The 22,233-nt window shown below is 37.2% G+C and overlaps 1 long non-coding RNA gene across 1 annotated transcript; it reads right to left on the minus strand.

Moving 5' to 3' along the window:
* Nucleotides 1–493: 493 nt before the first annotated feature.
* LOC141658765 (uncharacterized) lies at nt 494–4,261 on the minus strand. Its single transcript, XR_012549407.1, has 6 exons — nt 4,065–4,261; nt 2,144–2,345; nt 1,579–1,650; nt 1,386–1,483; nt 944–1,042; nt 494–811 (listed from the first exon to the last, which is right to left on the minus strand). It is a non-coding gene; the product is annotated as an uncharacterized LOC141658765 (long non-coding RNA).
* Between the last annotated feature and the right edge of the window lie 17,972 nt (nt 4,262–22,233).

Below are 22,233 nucleotides of genomic sequence, written 5' to 3' on the forward strand. Positions count from 1 at the left end.
TAGGCTCACTACTACAATTTTGCTCAAAGAGAACCGTTAAAAACCGTTCTTGAAGCCTCTTTGAACCGTCCTGTGGCCAAGCGTTCTCTTTTATGTAAGAGAACGGTTGGTACGAAATCAACCCGTTCTCTTTGAAATAACAACTAGAACGGTTGCATTACTTACCCGTGCTCATTGATTTATCAAGGAGAACGGTTTCTATTGAGAACCGTTGTCTTTGATAAAGCTGCTATATTTGGATTCTAATTTTTAAATTTGGCGCCTATTTTCGAAGAGAACAGGTTTAACATGTAACCGTTCTCTTTGTTTCTGATATTTGAATTTGGCGCATTTATTTTATATTTTCAAATAGAACAGGTTTAACATGTAACCGGTCTCTTTGATTCTGATATTTTTTTTTAATATTTACGATTTTTTTGTATCCCTACACGATTGAATCGGATAGCGCATATAAATTATACCTGCAATTCATATACTCAAGCAAGTTTTACGTAACAAGAACCTGAACATTCATATTTAATTTGAATTCACAAGACAAATCCTTGTAAAATTATACCAACTCTTGTCATGTCATTAAGAGCCTAAAGGCTACAAATATCAAAAATAAGTAAAAAACATAAATAAAAATCCTTCATTCCTCATCACTTAGTTGCCTAAAGTGCAAAAATAATTAAACGCCAAGAAGAAGCTGCCAACATGGTCTTCATCCAACATTACTTTAGGGTTTGAAATTGAGTGTGAATTCAGCCCAAATATTTCGCACCTCGTCAATTTGCTCAACCGTATATGATGGTGGGGCGGTTATCATGAACTACATACATAAGACACCAAAAATTTAAGTTAATACACTATATACGACATGTAAAATAAAATAATTACTATGATGAAAATGAGAAATACAAAGAGATGAAAAATGATTGAAATGATAAGGAAAAGAACATACATTTGGGGTGATATTAACATATCTTGCTTTGATAAGGTCCAACATATATCGGCAAACATAATATCCGCATAATACGCTCCCAAGAGGCTGCATAGAACACTAAAATAAAAACCCATAATGAGATATACATATTATAAACCACTCACGAGAAACTAATATGGAAAGAGCTGAATAGATATGGGCAATTGCCCGTGCAATGCCATCACTAATATAATGGCTCTGCATATGCAATAGAAGCCCAGGAATGCAATATGGAATTCCTAACCGACGATTTCTGAAACAAAGTTGGCCTACAAAGCTGCCACTCATATCACCAGTTATTGGTTTAACTTGGTCAATTTGAATGTTCAAAGGTTTATTGCTCTTGATAAGATAATTATAAGGATACATGACAAAACAACAATGAGATGCAAATGATTGAAATTATGAAAAAAAAACATACAGTTGGGGGAATATTTATATATCTGCTCTGATGATCTTCAACATATATCGGCAAAAATAATATCCGCGTAATAGGCTCCCAACAGGCTGCCAAGGGCACTAAAATAGAAACCCATAAATGAGATATACATATTATATCTGCTCCCTTGACAAACACAATAGAGTTTTTCGTGAAAATAAAGAAGATATAATACCTGAATTATTTTCCAAGTGGTTTTGCCTTGAACCCGGCAAGTAGATCGATAACGTTTCTTTTCTTGAAGGCCCTATATTTCATTTAACTAAAATAAGTCGTCACTTCATATATAATTCAAATCACTAATATCAAATTTGAAAAATATAACTACATAAGAAAAATTATTATTGATTAAGAGAGTGGAGCATGAATCTCCCATGGACCATGGCAAGATTTGTACAACCTTAGTAAGTCTGGAACAAATTTTCCACAACAGGGGCTGTGAAAATGTTAGTTACAGGCCTTATAGCTATTGAAATCTATTAAGATATTGAAAAATACATGATAAGCAGCTTCAGTTTAAACAAAAAAAAATGTATTTACGCCTTTAATTTTAATCCCTTGGTAACCAGCTCGGGAGCCATAGAACCTTGTCTTATTCATAGAAACATTCTTCTTGTTGTTTGCACTTATTTCCTTTTACACAAGTATATATATAACATACAATAGTTAGAATACTTATAGTAGAAAGTCTTTCAATATTTTTTGGATAAAAACAAAACAATATAATAAGCGAATACTACCTTAAATGCCTCAGTGAGTCACCACAAACATATTCCATTCATCTTGTGTTATGTGGTTATACAACTCTGGTCGTGTCCTCTGTATTGCTCCCATCTCGTCGTATGTCCATTCCCGGACTAAGGTGCATTTCCACATTCTCCATAAATGTCCTGCCTTCTAGAGACACCAATCATGACGGTCTTTGATGACAATGAAAGCGCCCTACACAAATGACCAAATTAAAAGAAGTTTACCATGATATTAATATACAGATAAGTATAAAGCTATGCAAGAAAGTAGAATTTCCATGAAACTGTCCGAAATTTCACCCCTCGTGACATCATCCACATCGTCCCACATTTCCACTATGCAACTAACTATAAAGCAGTTTAACTATAATCATGAATCATTATCTTAAACCATAATACATACTCATGTGTCAACACGACAAGGACATTTTCTCGAAGGGATATCGGTATTAATCCATTTTCCTCATTGTGATCAATTACTCCTAATGAGTAATGCTTGAACGGGTTCTACGTCAACAAACATAATAAGAATTATAACAAAGTTAAACACCAATATATAGATTACATTATATGGATTGTTAAGCATATGTAATAAGGAAGAGTCTCTTGCACATTTTGCAGGTAATAAGGAAGAAGCTTATCAGCTTCTTATTCAGACGTGTGTCAGGGGAGGTAGTTAATTGGTGTTGTATGTGCAAACATGGTCATATGCAGGAGACTCGTAATCACTTATGTTTCAGATATTTATACTCTCATGAAATCTTCAATGGGGTATTAAACTGGACTGGCTTAAAAGGAATTCTCAGGACTGGACCGACAGTATATTGTGTGTTAGACTGTTAGCTAGGAACTCTTATAGAAAGCATTAGCGAAGCAACTGGGTGAGTGAGTTGCAGCATATGGGCATGAGAAGACCTCATCTCAGATAATCAAGGAGATTCAATGCATTATTAGCATCAGAATGATTCATCAAAATCAGTACAATTGATTTTATGTATGATAAAGCCTTCATAGATATACGAGTGTTATAGATGTGTGAAAGCTTTCACAAATATCCGAACATTTATGTTATTTTAGGCCCTCAAGAAATAGTCGTACTATATAATCTGTAACAATCTGCTGAACTAAAAGAATGTTGTTGAGTGACCAAACCTTGATAATGAGAGTCTCTCAAAGCCTGAAAACTCTCTTTATGTGTAATTTCTACTCTACTGTTTGTAATAACACGTTTTTTATCCTTGATATTTTGTTTATTTTTGCAAAGAATATAATGAGTCCTTAATTATTGGTTCTGTCTTAAGTTCTCATGAAAATCCCATAGCCGATCATCTCCATCCCAGCCACTACATGTGACAAACTCACTAAACCCCCATATTGCAACAACCATAGCTTCAAAGTCCAAACCCCTGACACCTTATATAAGACTGTAAAGGGGAAAACAACATATTTATCTTATATACACAAGTGATATGATAGTTGACCCGATAAACACTTACCATCAGCAATTCTCAACCACCAGGATAACCACTCAAAACCCAATAAATTGTTCACAACCACTTACTAATAATAGAATGCTAGGTTTATTGTACATATATCATACTCAAAAGGGAACTAACCAGCCAAATATTCAAACAAACAATCAAAAACAACAAACTCACAAACTCAGAATCCCAATTCACAATTTTTAATATTTAAACATACATAGTAATTAAGCATTCTTTTGTAACTATTTTTGTAACAATCCCTAGTAATATATGCGGCTAAGATATGGATTTCATTCTATGTGTGCCCATATTGAATATTAATAAAATTAAGCTATGTTCTTGGCGGTAATTGAACAAATGAAAATTGTAAGACAAATAATTAACCATGAATGATCAAACATATGGATTAATAAAGTGTTAAACATTACCAACAGCAACGACAATCAGCGATGATGAAGGCATGCACTCCCAGGAGCAACGTGAGGCGGTGGCCGGAGGGCGGAGGATGCAATGTATGAGCAACAACAATGGAAGATATGATTCTTTAATTTTTAGGGCATAGCGGTGCGATTTTGTTGTGTTTTAAAGAGCTAGACTGGAAGCGAAAAGAAGTGTAAACGGCGAGTCTAGATTAGGCATTAGGGATTTAATAGAGAACGGTCAAGGATAGGGACCGTGCTCTTTATTTTAATAAGGAGAACGGTTCCGGATATTAACCGGTCTCTTTTATATTTTAGGACGGTTGGTCAACTTGACCGTTCTTTTTGTTAATGTACCAGCACGGTTCCAATATATAACCGTTCTCTATTGGAGTTCTAAATCCCCGCCCAAACTAAAAATAAAAAGAGAACGGTTCCGCTATCAACCGTTCTTTAAGTGGCGTTCTCGAAGGCTTAAATTGTAGTAGTGGCTATTATTTAATTCATTTTATCATTTATGCAAAAATATAAAATATAGAATTTTTGACAAATTGGTGTAGATGATATAGTAATACTAGCATTTATTAAAGTTCATAACTATGCTACTATATGATTTATGACAATTAAAATATTGAGAAGATAAAAAACCTTATAATTCTATATGTTTTAAGCTCCTTACATTGTGAGATTTATTATTCTTAAAAAAAAAGAAATAAAAAGAGAAATAATTCAACATTATGCATTAATTTGCCCTTTCGCCTTTACTTACTAACTTTATTTGCCGGAAGACAAAGCGACGTTCAAACTTTTACATAGAAAATTTAGTACAAAATCTATACAATCTAATCAAAAAGCAACCTTAAGCATATAATTTTTTTAAATGGTGTCATGAATTACTGGACTCATTGAAAGGTAACTTTTTTAAAACCATATGTTTTTAGTATATTAATCAAAATAACAACTAAAATACAATATATAGTTTTGAAAATAAATCAAAATTGTCAAAGAAATAAGGCATTAACCAACTAACTTTTATGTATTTCAAGACTATATTTTCTAAATAGATCAACTAATTGCTCAGACAAATATAAACAATACGATGAAAAAAACAAAAGTAAAACAGATAAACCCGTGAATCTCACGGGTCACAAACCTAGTTATATTATTAATACTCCTTATCTTCCGATTTCCATTTATTATTAGAGTTGTTTACGGAGTATAAACTTTGTTTATAAACTCATTACGAAAAGTATGAAAATGTTTATTTTGATTGTTTAATTTTTGATTGAATATTTATATGTTATTATAATTAATGTAATCTAAATCATTATTATTATTTCATTCATTTGTCTGTTCGCAAGTTATTTAAAATCTATGTTAATAAGCACTTGCATGTAATTAAAGTAGAACTATATATTAAAATGAGTATATCATACAATGGCAAAAAAAAGTACAAGAAGGAAAAAAAAGGAAACAGAATAAAAAAAACCCATAAAAACAAACAGCTTGCTAAGTAAATTAATTAAACACCCTAACAGGATTTTGACTAGGGGATGGGTAATCGGGATAAACTTGATTAGAAATCAATCTTACAGCATCGGCATCAAGACGGTGATCAAAATGAGGGGCTTCTTCGTCTTCCCCATGATTTCGGTACAGTAATAAAACTATACCAAAAAACCTTCTCAGAAGATGAGCGTACTCAGCAGTGGCAACACATAAGTAAGGCCCATCGTGTACATAACAATCCTTAGGGTCGTCGGCATAAAAGTCACGTTTTCCCCTTTGATGGTCACGTGATGGATACCTTGCACCGAGTTGTTTTGCTTGGCGAAAATCGTCAAGACCATCCCCTCGAAACTCGATCAGAGCATATCCAAGAAACCTACGACTCAAAGTCCAAGCCGGGTGGATTGCCCTAACATTTTAAAACCCATTCTCTATAAGGATGTCCCTCAACGGGCCGGGGTAAGGCTCTTAGAAGCTGGCGTCACAGCAGCATCGCGTGTGACTGGGAGATTGTGAATTATGCACGTAATCGAATTGATATAGCGGGTTACCGATTGCTAAGAAGCTGCGACTGCGGATGATAAAGACGACGACATTTTAATTATGATATGTAAATATATGTATATTATTTTAAAAGTGAAGTAGATAGGTTAGTAATAATAAAGTGATTCTTATTATTACTGCAAATGTGATGTTATTTATAGTATAAAGCTATAATTAGATTAATTTCATCCATACGTTACATTTAAACTTATATTAATTGTGCATGGATCAATGAGGTGAATAATGGTCAAACAACCAATAATAATAGGGCCTGCATTGGTAAAATCACAAACTTTTCAGTTTCACAGTGGATCTGTGTTTACAACGGTTTTAAGAAAAACCGTTGTTTATTAGTGTAATATGACAACGGCTTTAAAATAACCGTTGTTTTTATATATATTATGATAACGGCTTAACAAAGAACCGTTATCATTTTGTGTTATACATAACAATCAATACTGTAACTTTGAATCGAAAACCGTTGTTTATTGGTGTAATATGACAACGACTTTAAAATAACCGTTGTTCATATATGTAATATGATAACAGCTCAACAATGAACCGTTATCATTTTGTGTTATATATATGGTCAAACAATCAATACTGCAACTTTGAATCAGAAAAAAGTAAAAATTACAGGGCATGCATTAGTCAAATCACAAACACTGGAAAATCACAAATAATTAAATTGATAATATGATGACATTGTTTGATAATTTAGTATAAAATGGAGTTTGTCCAACCGTTGTGTTTTTACTCATTGGAAAACGGGCCGTTGTTAGATTATATGTTTAACACAGTATAGTGAACCGATTCTTATTTAACTTGTACCGTTTCCACTTTCCAATTCTTAACTTGTTAAGTTTGCAATTCTTAACTTATTATACCGGTTCCAATTCTTATTACATAAATATATAGGAATGAGATCATGTGAGGATACACTATCTTTTTGAGGATTGAGTATTTTATTACAATATCACAGGTTGTTCAATACAATATCACAGGTTATTCGAAACAATATCACACGAAAAAAACAGCTGCTTTTGATAATTTTTTTTTGGACAGGTCTGATTTTTTCGTGATATTGTATTGAAGAACCCGTGATATTGTATTGCAATCCTCAATCCTCAAATATTTAGGACTTCTCACCGGATCTTGACTATATATATAAATACATGTTTTCCATTCTTTTTTATTATTTTAAGTAGAAAGTTAGTCCCTCCCTCTTTAAAAAAAAAAAAAAACCTAGTCCATTAATTTTCCACATCCATTATGTCATCAAGTTCATCAACTTATAGTGGTTCATATCATTCATACGCTATTGCTGATGATGATGATGAAGCATCATATGAACCTCTTGCAGGACCCCCAAATAGAATTATGTACGCTAAACCCTTTACGTGCATCATTCACAATCCCCCGTACACAGAGGACGGGCATGGAAAGGCTATACTTTCGTATAGCCTTGACTGGTTAATAAGTTTGATTCTGTTTGCCTGATGAAATTTGGTTCAAACTATCTACCCGGATAATTATGCGCATGATGGTTTCGGGCGGTGCACCCTCATCAAGTTTGGCGGAGGTGAGGAGAGGGAATGCTCTCGTCAGGCTCGCAAACTTGAGCGGACATTCTATAACAATGACTCTTCGAGACTCTGGTTTTATCACGATGATCAATGGGTAGGCCCATAGTTATGGGTTGCGAAGGAATCTGACCGTCTCCTACTACTTCCGATTCGGCACCGCCAAGGTTACAGTGCCGAGTAGGGGACTGATATAAAACGCGGAAGCAATTAACAAATTGAATGTGACAATTTAAGACTCGAATTTCAGCAACTAACAAAAACAGAATAGCGAAAACAAAAGGCTTGTTTTTGTGATTTTATGACGCAATAACAGCAGCAATACTAACGAAACAACGGGTGAACAGTAACGAATAAATAGTGACGGGTGAACAGTAACGATGAACAGTATGGCGGTGAACAGTGACACGAATGAACAGTACAATCACGAAACAAGAAAGGGATATTTAGCCTTGAGATTCGACTTGAATTCGCAGCTAATAACGAGGGAGTTCGGAGCCCGAACAACAATCGCGAAAGACTTGAAGTACGTTCTCAAATCTAGGGTTTGGTGATCAAACTTGATCGGGTTTTCTGAGTTTTTATTAATCGATGAATGAGAAAAGCATCAGCTATTACAATGCCTTATATAGGCTGGAAAATAAGCTAATAATCTGACCTAATAGTATCTCCTATGAGATATTATTCTTGCATAATAATATAAGATAAATAAATTCCTAAAAACTGAAATAGGAAATAACATAATAAGGAAATAACATAATAAGGAAATAACATAAATAGGAAATAACAGAATACGGAATATATTAAAGCTCTTAAACAGCAGCTCTCTTGTACACGCCTAAGGCAGCTCCTCACGTGTAACTTAAGGAACATCGATGATCAAGACTCCGACTCCTTGGACTTGGAAATGCTAGCCCAAGTAAGCACTCATTCTAGAACTAGCAACAACCAGCTCTTGTTCACTTGTCGGCCCAATCGTGACCTCCTCGACATCAAATGCATCATCCCCTCCCTCTTGAAAGGGAATTGACCTCAATTCCGACAGCCCTTCATCATCTAAGTATGGCGAAAGATCTCCCACATTGAATGTGGCGTGAACACCATAGTCTCCGGGAAGTTCAAGCTTGTAAGCATTGTCATTCACCTTTCCAACTACTTTATAAGGACCCTCGGCTCGAGGCATGAGCTTGTTCTTGCGCTTTCCTGGAAAGCGTTCCTTCCTCAAATGCAACCAAACCAGATCACCCGGTTCAAAGAGTCTAGGCTTACGGTTTTTGTTTGATCTTTTCTTGTAAGCCTCATTTACCGTCTCAATTCGTTTCTTAACCTGCTCATGTAATTTCAGCTTTGATTTGAGCTTAGACTCAGCATCCTTGTGCACCAACTCATCACTAGGAAGCGGAATTAGATCAATAGGCAGGTAAGGATTGACGTCATGCACTACTTCGAATGGAGAGTGCTTCGTAGCTACAGTAGGAGTCCGATTGTATGCAAACTCGGCATAAGCTAGCTTGATATCCCAATCATTTTGTGTCTTGCTAACCAGCCCTCTAAGTATAGTTCCCAAAGTACGATTAGTAACCTCGGTTTGCCCGTCGGTTTGGGGATGATGCGAGGTACTAAACAGCACCTTCGTACCCAATTTCCTCCACAAAGTGTTCCAGAAATAGCTTAAGAATTTCGAGTCTCGATCGGACACAATTGTTTTTGGGACACCATGTAAACGCACTATTTCTCGGAATACAAATCAGCCACATTCGCAGCTTCGTCGGTCTTGTGGTATGGTATGAAATGTGCCATTTTCGAAAAGCGATCAACCACAACCATTATAGCATCCTTACCTCGCTGTGTTCTTGGCAAAGCGACGATAAAATCCATTGATACATCCTCCCAAGGCCGATTAGGAACCGGTAAGGGCTGATATAAACCCGGCTTAAACTTACTCTTCGCGAGATGACAAGTAGCGCACTTGCTCAACAAATTCTGTATATCACCCAACATCTTCGTCCAATAAAAATGCTTGTGCAAGATTTCGAGCGTCTTTTGAGTACCGAAATGACCAGCAATTCCGCCACCATGAGCCTCTCTAACCAACAATTCTCTAACTGGATGCTTAGGAACACATAAACGATTTCCCTTGAAGAGAAACCCGTCTTGCAGTATGTAATCCTTGAATGAACCAGCAGCACATTCATTAAAAATCTCGCCAAAATCAGCATCGCTTGGGTAATACTCTTTCAACATCTCGAAACCAAGTAGCCTTACTCCAAGAGTTGTAAGTAATGCATACCTGCGAGATAACGCATCAGCTACCACGTTGCTTTTACCCTCCTTGTACTTGGATGAGAAATGAAACGATTGAAGAAACTCGACCCATTTAGCATGTCGTGGATTAAGTTTCTGTGGCCCGTTAATGTATTTCAGAGATTCATGATCAGAATGCAATATAAAATGATTCGGCCTCAAATAATGGCTCCAATGATCCAAGGCTCGAACAATAGCATAGAATTCCTTGTCGTATGTCGAATAATTACAGCGAGCTCCACCCAATTTCTCTGAGAAATAGGCTATGGGACGCTTTTCTTGGACAAGAACAACCCATATTCCGACACCACTAGCATCGTACTCAACTTCAAATGGTTTTGCAAAATCAGGAAGTGCAAGAATCGGTGCTTCACATAGCTTCTGTTTAATCAACTTGAAAGCTCGTTGGGCTGTTGTACCCCAAACGAACGAGCCCTTCTTCAAGCACTCGGTAATAGGACTCATAATGGTACTAAAATCCCGAATAAAACGACGATAAAATGAAGCCAACCCATGGAATGAACGTACCTCAGTCACGGTTGTAGGTACTGGCCAAGAACGAATAGCTTCTACCTTTGTCTTATCCACGGACACCCCATGCTTAGAAACGACATAGCCAAGAAAGACAACTTCATCGACCAGAAATGAGCACTTTTCGGTTTTGCCATATAATTTTTGAGCCCTTAATACCTCAAAAACAGCCCTTAGATGACACAAATGCTCATCTATGCTTCTACTGTACACGAGTATATCATCTAAATAAACAACAACGAATTTGCCAAGAAAAGGTTTGAGTACCTCGTTCATTAGTCTCATGAAGGTGCTAGGAGCATTCGTGAGCCCGAAAGGTATAACCAACCACTCGTACAGACCGTGCTTGGTCTTGAATGCGGTTTTCCATTCATCTCCTTCCTTCATTCTAATCTGATGGTATCCACTTCGCAAATCGATCTTTGAGAACACCAATGAACCATGAAGCTCATCTAACATATCATCAAGTCTCGGGATAGGAAATCGATACTTGATAGTTATGTTATTGACAGCCCTACTATCAATGCACATTCGCCACGAGCCATCTTTCTTTGGGACTAACAAGACCGGAACAGCAAATGGACTTAAGCTCTCACGCACATAGCCACGCTCCATCAATTTGTCAATTTGGCGCTGCATCTCCTTAGTTTCCTCGGGATTACTTCGATAAGCAGCCTTATTAGGTAATGGAGCTCCTGGAATCAAGTCGATTTGATGCTCGATTCCTCTTATTGGCGGCAAACCAGAAGGCAAATCATCCAGGAATACATCTGCAAATTCAAGAAGTAACTCGTTGATAGCACCGTGCTCACTTACTTTTGGTTGGGGTTGATTTAAGGCTATGAGCGCATAAACACACCCACCATTGTCGAGCACCTGTTCCACCTCTCTTTCATTCGCAAACATGGTTAAACTTGGCTTCTTACCTCTGCCCGAATACATGGAACGAATAGCCTTCGGGGTCATAGGCTTCAATGTTACCTTCTTACCATCAGAGAACAAAGTGTACTCGTTGCTCCTCCCATGGTGCGTTACATCCTTATCAAATTTCCAAGGACGTCCCAAAAGCAAATGGCACGCATCCATAGGTATAACATCGCATAAAACCTCATCCTTGTAAGGACCCATTGTAAAATTCACTCGGGCCTGTTTCGAAACCTTCACTTTACTACCGTCATCAAGCCAATGCAAAGTATAGGGCTTTGGATGCGGTGTAGTCACGAGAGCAAGCTTTTCAACCAACTCCGTAGCAGCAACATTGGTGCAACTCCCACCATCGACAATTACGCTGCACCACTTATCACCAACCTGACATTTTGTGTGAAAAATCTGATCTCGTTGTTCTACTACCACCGGTTCAACCTTAGAGTGCAACATACGTCGTATGACCAAAGTATCATACATAGGAGCTTCATAAGACAACTCCTCATTCTTGGTCTCCTCTTGTTCATTCAACACAAACAGTCCCTCTTCCTCAACAGCTAAATCATAAGATAACTCATCACGCAAATCCATAGCCTCCCGTAATGTAACAACTCGTTTGTTAGGGCAATCACTTTTGAAGTGACCAAACCCCTGGCATTTGAAGCAACGAACATTAGCTAGGTCCCTTTCTTTGTTACTCGATTCAGGCTTATCACGGGTGAGTGTTTTAGGTATGGTGGCAGCCGTGACTACTGTAGACACGGGTCCTCCAGCCTTAACTCCCTCGGGTTTAGTCCAACCACTACTCTTAGGAGTGAAACTAGTGCTAGAACGATTTAATTTCGATTGACTCTCGACCTTTAAACACAATTGGCATAGCCTATCATAGGAATCGTAGTACTGCAACTCAACAGTATTAGCAATTTTTTTATTCAATCCCCTAAAAAACCTCGCCATCTTTTGTTCCTCTAGTTCCTCCAAATCACTCACCAAAGCGAGTATTTCAAATTCAGCAATGTAATTGGTAATTGACAAACTACCCTGACTCAATTCAGCAACTTTCCGATATAGATCAATCTTATAGCTTCTCGGAACATACCTCTTTCTGAGCATTCCCTTTAAGGCTTCCCACGAGTTCAGCTTTTCCTTGCCATCCCTTGCTCGATTTGCTTTGAAATTTTCGAACCACAAAGATGCATTCTTCACCAATTTCAGAATAGCATATTTGCAACGCTTCTCATCAGAAACATCCTTGAACTCGAACAATCGCTCCATATTTCGTTCCCATTCAAGGTAATCCTCGGGGTCAGTGGCTCCGTCAAACTCAGGTAACTCCGTCACCTTAAACTCGTCTACAACAGGCCGCCTTGTAGGACCACGACCACCATCTTCTGGCACATTCCTCAACAAGTGACGCAATTAGCGAAGTAAATTGTTGTCGAAATCACCCATCGACCTTGCTCTGATTACCACAAATGATATAAAACGCGGAAGCAATTAACAAATTAAATGTGACTATTTAAGACTCGAATTTCAGCAACAAACAAAAACAGAATAGCGAAAACAAAAGGCTTGTTTTTTTGATTTTATGACGTAATAACAGCAGCAATACTAACGAAACAACGGGTGAACAGTAACGAATGAATAGTGATGGGTGAACAGTAACGATGAATAGTATGACGGTGAACAGTTAACACGAATGAACAGTACAATCACGAAACAAGAAAGGGATATTTAGCCTTGAGATTCGACCTGAATTCGCAGCTAATAACGAGGGAGTTCGGAGCCCGAACAACAATCGCGAAAGACTTGAAGTACGTTCTCAAATCTAGGGTTTGGTGATCAAACTTGATCGGGTTTTCTGAGTTTTTATTAATCGATGAACGAGAAAAGCATCAGCTTTTACAATGCCTTATATAGGCTGGAAAATAAGCTAATAATCTGACCTAATAGTATCTCCTATGAGATATTATTCTTGCATAATAATATAAGATAAATAAATTCCTAAAAACTGAAATAGGAAATAACATAATAAGGAAATAACATAAATAGGAAATAACAGAATACGGAATATATTAAAGCTCTTAAACAGCAGCTCTTGTACACGCCTAAGGCAGCTCCTCACGTGTAACTTAAGGAACATCGATGATCAAGACTCCGACTCCTTGGACTTGGAAATGCGAGCCCAAGTAAGCACTCATTCTAGAACTAGCAACAACCAGCTCTTGTTCACTTGTCGGCCCAATCGTGACCTCCTCGACATCAAATGCATCAGGGACATTGTCGTTGGAATGGGAAAATGACTCTGTGGATTGGGCTGAAGGTGAAAGAGGCATATATAGTGATATTGTCTCCCAATTCAAGAGGATGGGGTAACAAAAAATATACTCCCTCCATTCAACTCCACACTACACATTTCTTTTTTCACGTTTGTCAACGCTTGTTTTACGCGATAAATATCTTTAGCTACGTATTTGCAAAAATTATAAAAGTTAGATATTTTTAATGTACTCCTAAAGACCTAAGTCATTATAATATTTTATTTGGTGGATTGCCTTTGAGTGTAAGGATTACCGTACTCCCGGTGGACGCAAGAATTTTTCTGGTGATATTGCCTCTGAATTCAGAGGGTGGGGTAACAAAAAATGTAAGAAAAAACATAAATAATTAAACTTTAATTCAAAGAACCACCATAATCCAAGTACAACTTATAATGCCAGATAATAATTAAAGACTTAATTATTAGAATCTGATGAAGTATTAGGATACTCATCACGAATTTGGTATAGAGCAAGTCGTAGAACGACCCTTCATTATCACCGGACAGCACAGGTGGAATGGCCTCTTTCTCCCATGACATAAGCACGGTGGCAAGAATGGGATGCCTCCTGTAATGTCTCAGCAGATGATGATCAGTATGGGTCGCAACCGAGAGATAAGGGCCTTTTGTCTATCATCCGAATAGAAGTCCTCTTTCCCCTGTAAATCTAGCCCCTAATTTTCTTGCATGACGAAAACTATCATGGCAGTTCGCTTCGTCAAACTCGATAAAACTGAAGCCTACAAAACCTTGCTTGTTTATGGACACACGGTACACTTTTTTAACCGCGGTGAAACCAGAGTCATGAATCATTTGCGTCAACCACCCAAAATCAGGGTTTAAACCCTTTCCATTCTCATCATAATGAACCGGGAGATTATGGCTACTACAAGTAAAAGGATGTGCATAACGAGAACGTGATTATAGCTCCGATACACCAGCCATATTTTATTTAGAGAGAAATTTAGAGAGAAATTAAAGAGTAAATGTTTGATAATTTTGATTTTGACCTAAAACATTATGAAGACATATTTATAGCATTATTTTGGTCAAATTGAATATTATTGGTCAAATTGAATATTTATTAAAGTTCTGATAATGTTTTGCATGCAGTGGTCAAACTGATAAATCTAATTAAATAGTGACAACGGTTGAATTTAAAAACCGTTCTTTAATAATTAAAAATGATAATGGTTACATTAAACTCGTATTTATTACATAACAACAGGTACCACAAACCGTTGCTGGTATTAATTTAGTAACGGTTTTCTAAATGCCATTTTCTTAAACTGGTAACGGTTGTCTAACAACCGTTGATAAAAGTGATTCTATAACGAGTTTTTGGAAACCGTTAAAACGTTTTTGATAACGGTTTGTTAAACAGCCGTTGTCACATTAAAATAACAACGATTTTCGAGGAAAACCGTTATTCTTATTGGCGCGGTCTACGTTTACGCCAATATTTGGAAAACGGTAATCTAAGTGTCGTTATTATATGCATTAAACCGTTGTGATACGCTTGTTATTGATGACCAGATTTGGCGTAGTGCACTTCCTTGGTACCCACTATCTCCATACCCTCTAAAGCTACTTCCCCCGCCATAGCCACTATCACCATAGCCTCCTTGGTCAATGTGAGGACAAAGGTCAAATGTAAATTCAACATTTGACTAAGTCAAAGGATGTTAATATGAGATTATTACTACATTATTATGGTAATTACACTACTACAAATACATGCAACTACAACGGCCCTTTAACAACGCTTATTCACGAAAATCATCAAAACACGTTGTAGAATTGATTCCGCGAATTTTACCAAACTTAATTACAACGGTTCTGTGTTGTTAACCGTTGTTATTGGTTTTAACAACGGGTCATACTTAAACAACCGTTGTTAATGAAAAAACTAATAACAACGGTTAAATTTTAACCGTTGTTAATGATTTGGCGCCAAATTAGTGAAAAGTAATCACAACGGTTATATTAGAACCCGTTTTTAATACTTTTTAACAACGGTTGTAGACTCAATAACCGTTGTTATTAATGTTATGAAAATCTTAAGAACAACATATTGCTTTATTCTGCTATACGCTACAAAACACAAACACAAGCTAGCTAATACTGCTACTATATCATCCTCCATTCCTCCCTGTTCGTCTCTCTGTCTTCATCTCCATCACTGTTGTCACGTCTTCTCTCCCTCATCGTGTTTATCAATCAGGTATATATATATGTTTCTTAGCAACGCTTATAGATATAGGATTTTTTGGGTTATTATCTAATTTGTTGATAATTTATCTTAATTGCTTTCCTGAATTTCATTTATTTGTTTGCCTATTATTGTATTTTCTGAATTAGTTGCCTATTATTACGAATATAGAATAATGACTCGAACTTGGATGATTGATGCAAATATGAGTGACCGCACCTACAAGGATGGTTTAGCTGAATTTTATGAATTCGTTTCGAACAATTTGAAAGGTTCTTCTAGTATTGCATGTCCTTGTGAAAGATGTGGTAATATTAGCTATATGGCTTTTCCGGACGTTAAAATACACCTAGAAAAGTGGAGATTTAGTCGATCCTATACACGTTGGATTTTTCATGGGGAATCATTAGAGGAAGAGAATAACTCTGAAGAAGATGATGTTGAGGTACACGAAAGGCTAACTGATGATCCTGAGTTTGCCGAGTTTTTTGAGTTTTTTGAGTTGAAAGAGTTGGAAGTAGAGAAGTTGAATGTTGGGTCTATAAATAATAAAGAGAATGATGATGAGTCGATTGCTTTTGAAGATGTAGGTGATGACACTAGTAATTGGGATGACCTTAACAACATGTATGAGAAGTTGTGTGAGTCTGAAGCACCTCTGTATCCTGGTTGTAAGTTCACAAAAATGTCGGCTGTGGTGAAGTTGTATAATATCAAGGGGGCAAATGGGGTGAGTGACACGTGTTTCACTAGTTTTTTAGCCTTGATAAAGGAGTTGCTTCCTGATGGTAATGTTCTACCTGTTAAGACATATGAGGCGAAAAAACTAATAAGAGGAGTGGGTATTAAATATGAGAAAATACATGCATGTCCAAATGATTGCATATTGTATCGGAAATTATATCAAAACTTAACCAATTGCCCTAAATGTTTGGAGTGGCGTTATAAGGATAAGGAAGGGATCCCGGCTAAGGTGTTATGGTATTTTCCATTGATACCAAGAGTCATAAGGATTTATGCGAATCCCGATGATGCAAAAATGTTAACTTGGCATGAAACAGGAAGAATAAATGATGGAAAGCTAAGACACCCGGCAGATGGTAAGCAATGGAAATCGTTCGACTCTAAGTATCCCGAGTTCGGCAATGAACCTAGAAACTTACGTCTAGCGCTGTCCACTGATGGAATGAACCCACACGGAAACATGAGTAGCCAACATAGTACTTGGCCAGTAGTGTTGGCTATTTATAACTTACCTCCATATGTGTGCATGAAAAGAAAGTATTTGAAGTTGTCGTTGTTAATTTCCGGCCCTAAACAACCTGGAAATGATATAGATGTATATTTGGAACCTCTTCTAGATGATTTGCGATTGTTGTGGGATAGTGGGATAGAAGTATTTGATGCATATAAGAACGAAACTTTTAATTTGAGAGCGATGTTATTGTGTACAATAACTGACTATCCGGCTTATGGCGACCTTTCTGGGCACACAGTTCATGGGAAAGAGGCTTGTCCATTGTGTGAGGAGGATATCGAGTCTGAATACTTGAAGTCTTCTCGTAAGTATGTGTTTATGGGAAATAGGAGGTTCTTGTCTCATGACCATTGTTATCGCAAGATGCAGAAAGCATTCAATGGAAGACAAGAACTTCGTCAACCTCCTAGAATTTTGAGTGGGCATGAAGTTTATCAGAAAGTAAAGCATATTGAGATAGATTATGGGAAGAAGAGCGGCTCTAAATTGTCTACTCGTGGGTATAAGAAACGATCCATATTTTTTGATAAACTTCCATATTGGCACGACTGGAGGTCGGCATTGCCTCGATTTCATGCACATTGAGAAAAATGTACGTGATAATATTATCAATACCCTTCGAATGTTCCTGGTAAAACAAAGGATAACGCCGCACTAGGGAAGATATGAAAATGATGGGTATTAGGCTAGAGTTGGCACCACAGAAGAGAGGTAATCGTACATTTTTACCTTGAGCTTATACTCTTTCACGGAATGAGAAAAAAGAGTTATGTGCATGCTTGAATGGAATTAAAGTGCCACATGGTTATTCGTCGAACATCAAAAGCCTAGTGTCGATGCAAGACCTAAAACTCACGGGGTTAAAGTCACATGATTGTCACACTTTGATGCAACAATTACTACCTGTGGCTATTCGTTCCATTTTACCTGAAAAGGTAAGATATGCTATAACTAGATTCTGTCTCTTCTTCCAGTCCATATGCGAGAAAGTCATCGATCCCGATGACGCGGATTCATTGTAGGACCTCGTTGTAACCTCTCTTTGTCAGTTGGAAATGTATTTTCCACCCTCTTTCTTCACTATCATGATTCATCTGACCATTCACTTGGTTAGGGAGATTTTGTACCTTGGGCCCGTGTACTTGAGATACCAGTATCCTTTCGAAAGATTGATGAAAGTCTACAAGGACTATACATCTAATCGGTATCGTCCGGAAGGTTGTATTGCTGAACGCGCTATTTTAGACGAAGCTCTTTCATATTGTTACGCTCATCTCTCCCCTGAGGAGTTGATTGGCGTTCCTAAGAATCGTCATAGTGATTTGGATGATAGGGAAAAGGTATTAGGGGCCGGGTTGAAAAAAATTGTGACACGTGAAATGTTGCATTTAGCACACATGTATGTGCTAAACAACGAAGATGAGGTGCAACCTTATATTCAACAACACAAAGATGAGCTCAAATACGATCACCAAAACAAGACCGAGAAGTGGATTGCGAACGAGCATACGAAGACGTTTGCAGAGTGGTTTAGGAATATTGTCTTAGAGTGTACTGATCAAACTGGTGATGACATCTCTCCTAGGTTACTACGTCTTGGTTTAGGTCCAAATGCCAGGGTCACCTTTTACAACAGTTTTGCCATTAATGGATATACTTTTTGCACCCGCGAACAAGATGAGGTGAGCACAATGCAAAATAGTGGTGTGAGTTCTGAATTTGAGGCAATGCACTTTGCTACTTCAAAAGATAAAAAGCCTATTTGGGGAAAATGCCTTTATTATGGTGTTATTCAAGAAATATTGGTATTAGATTACATTGATTTCACAATGCCTTTGTTTCGATGTAACTGGGTTGATAACAACATCCATTGTGTCCGAAAGGATAAGATGGGATTTACGTTGGTCAATCTGAGTAAGGTTGGCAATAATAAGGATGATCCTTTCATAATGGCATCTTAAGCTAAACAAGTGTTCTATGTCACCGATCCTATGGATAAGAAGTGGTCTGTTGTACTGTCTATAAGGAGTAGAAGGAGTAGTCCATCCGATAATGGTGATGATGATCAGGATGTCGTTTTTGAGGGAATGGATTAGTCTACCACTGTATCTTATTTCGACGATGTTGACACTGATCATGAGGACACTGAAAGCATCTATATGCGTGATGACCATGGTGAAGGTATTTGGGTTAACGAAGAAACTATGACATCCAAGAAACGTCCCCGATCCTGAGATAGTTCATCAGGACACAGTGATATGGACGACCAACATTTTGAGTCATTTTCAGAACAATAATTTGATCGTTTAATTTATTGGTAAATCAATAATGGTCATTATATTGTTAAATAAAAATTCCCAAATTTGCATGGCATGGTAAATCCTGTAGCTTAGATATGCAGTATGCATGCATGCTGGTGTTGTCTTATTTTCTTGATCTTATTATTAGATGTGGATCTTTGGTGTTGAAATTGTGAATAATGTTGCAAAGTATATGTTACGAGTTTAGACCGTATTGAATTACGTGAATTTTTTTTTAAAAAAAAGGTTCAACAATAACAACGGTTATATTTAAATTACCCGTTGTTAATACTTTCAACAACGGGTGTAGTACCTCTACCCGTTGTCAATGATTTTTTTGACATATTTCATTTTGGCGCAAATTTGGTGAAAATATATTACAACGGGTATATTTTAACCGTTGTAATAAACTTTTGACAACGGTTGGCTTTTATTGACCCGTTGTTATTAACATATAACAACGGTTCTTCTCTGAGCACCCGTTGTCAATAGTTTGTCTTAATAAAAAACTAATTTAGAAACCCATACAGCATGCCATACACAAACACACACAACATTAGTTCAACCGTTGGTATCCTGAGTTAATTTTTCTCTCTTCCTCAATTTCTACATTCTCGTTGCCGGCCGTCGCCCAATTTCCGACGCCCAGATTCCGTTGCCTTCCCTTATCATCCTGCTTGTTCTCTTTATCATCATCATCATCATCAGGTATGTTCACTTTAATTTTGTGTTTCGTCATTAGGGTTTTAAGACGATCATCTTGTTCACTTTAATTCTTTTTGTTTTTCGTCTTCTTTGTTATCTTTATCATCCCGCATCATCTACTTCACTCCTCTTATTAGGGTTTAGGATTTTAGAAGCTCAATCTGTTGTTTTAAATTTTCATTCCTATTAGGGTTTAGGGTTTTAGATAATACTCTGCATGTACGTTGTTAAGTTGTTAATTTCCTGTTCATATTTGGGTTTTAGGATTATCATGGGTGAAAAACATAAAAGAAGTCAAAAGAATAATAAGCCTGGTGATAATAAGCCTGGTGAGAGGGGTGCTACGAAGTGCCAGAGAATCCTTGCGGCTATAGCGGCTAAACAGTAGTTCAAAATAACATGGAGTGAGATGGGTTTCCCTCTTTGGTCCAAATGCGGGTCTTTTCTCCAGTTGGATTGGTACTTGCACAAGACAGTTTGTGCCTATCCATTTAGATGATTTTAGAAATTTGAATCCAAAATTGGCGGAGTTATACTTGGCTCGTGTAAAGGAAGGCTTTATTATACCCGATGAAAGCCATGATGAGTATTTAATGCATAAGGCGTGCAGATGTCCACAGCGGTGGAGGTGTGACGTTGCTAGGGATTGGTTGTATGTGGACAAGGCAACGGGGGAGATGCGTAAGAGCCCACCGGAAAACAAGTGTCCCACCATCAAGCAGGAACAATGGGATCTTTTCAAAAAGATGAGAACTACTGAGAAGTTTCAGGTTAAATATCCTCGCCTTTTAACGATTTACCTATCATTTTTTTAATTAATGAGTCCTTTATATAATCTTTTTATTTCTCATCTACTTGCGCTTTTATATAATTATTTGAAGGCCGTTAGCAGAAGAAATCGTGCTAACATTTCATGCAAGAAGGGGAAATGGTATGGTTCTCGAGGCGGTTACAGAAAGATAGAAGAGAACCTCGTAAGTAGCATGCATTATTCCCATGTGAGACTTTATTTTTTTAATCACACTTGGACTTGCATTGATACACATTTACGTGTATAAATGTTACCATGTTAATGTGTAGGTGGCAAAGGGAGTGAAAGAGGTGGATCGGCATGTAACTTATAAAGAAGGGCACACGCCTAAAGGATCCCGGTCGTCGCGTGACAAATATGATGAGGAAGTTTTGGTCAACAAAGTAAGCATTATTTTATTAAGACGAGTTCATTACTAACTTTATTATTTTAGTCACAAATATAATTTGAAGTTTATTTAATATATTATAGGACAACGTATTGAAAGAGGTAGAAGAAGGGAAATTCACTCCCAGTGGTCGTAATGACGTTCTTACTAGATCGATCGGCCGACCCGAACATGCAGATCGTTTGAGGGGCGTCCCGTTACAGGTTGGAGTAACGAAATATTATGGGAAAACTGCCCAGATAAAGAAGAAAAGGAAGACTAAGTCTGAGAAGGCTGACATGGTAACATTTATTCTATTATTTTCATTTAAGTTCAATTCACATGTTATTGTTGGGATAAAAATTGCTTGAACATTACATTCTTGGCAAGCGACTTGATTAATGGCATCCCTACTACTAAAGCTGAATCTTGGAGGTAAGCTTTCCGAAGAAGAAGTGAAGATGATGGAGGATGTCATTTCTAAAGGGGTAATAATAAGGTACAACAGATTGGTCAAGAGGCCGCTACTACCTTGGCAATACATGAGAAGGAAGTATCGGTCAACGAGATTCAGAAAGATCAGGTACCTAATAATGCTTCGGAAGTTGTAACAACTAAAGCGATCGTGTACCTAATACTTCCTTATTTTTCTTTTCTTTTTTTTTTGGGTAAGATCGGGGGTGTGTTCATTCCTTTGCCACTCTAATGCTATAACTTCGACATGGTGCCATTGGTTAATTTTATTAGGTAAATAATGGGTCTGAAAAGGAGATGCAACTTGAGAAGACGGCTGATGGAAAACAGCATACAT

The sequence above is a fragment of the Silene latifolia genome, chromosome 6 (assembly GCF_048544455.1).
Source record: "Silene latifolia isolate original U9 population chromosome 6, ASM4854445v1, whole genome shotgun sequence".
In the NCBI taxonomy this organism is placed as follows: Eukaryota; Viridiplantae; Streptophyta; class Magnoliopsida; order Caryophyllales; family Caryophyllaceae; genus Silene; species Silene latifolia.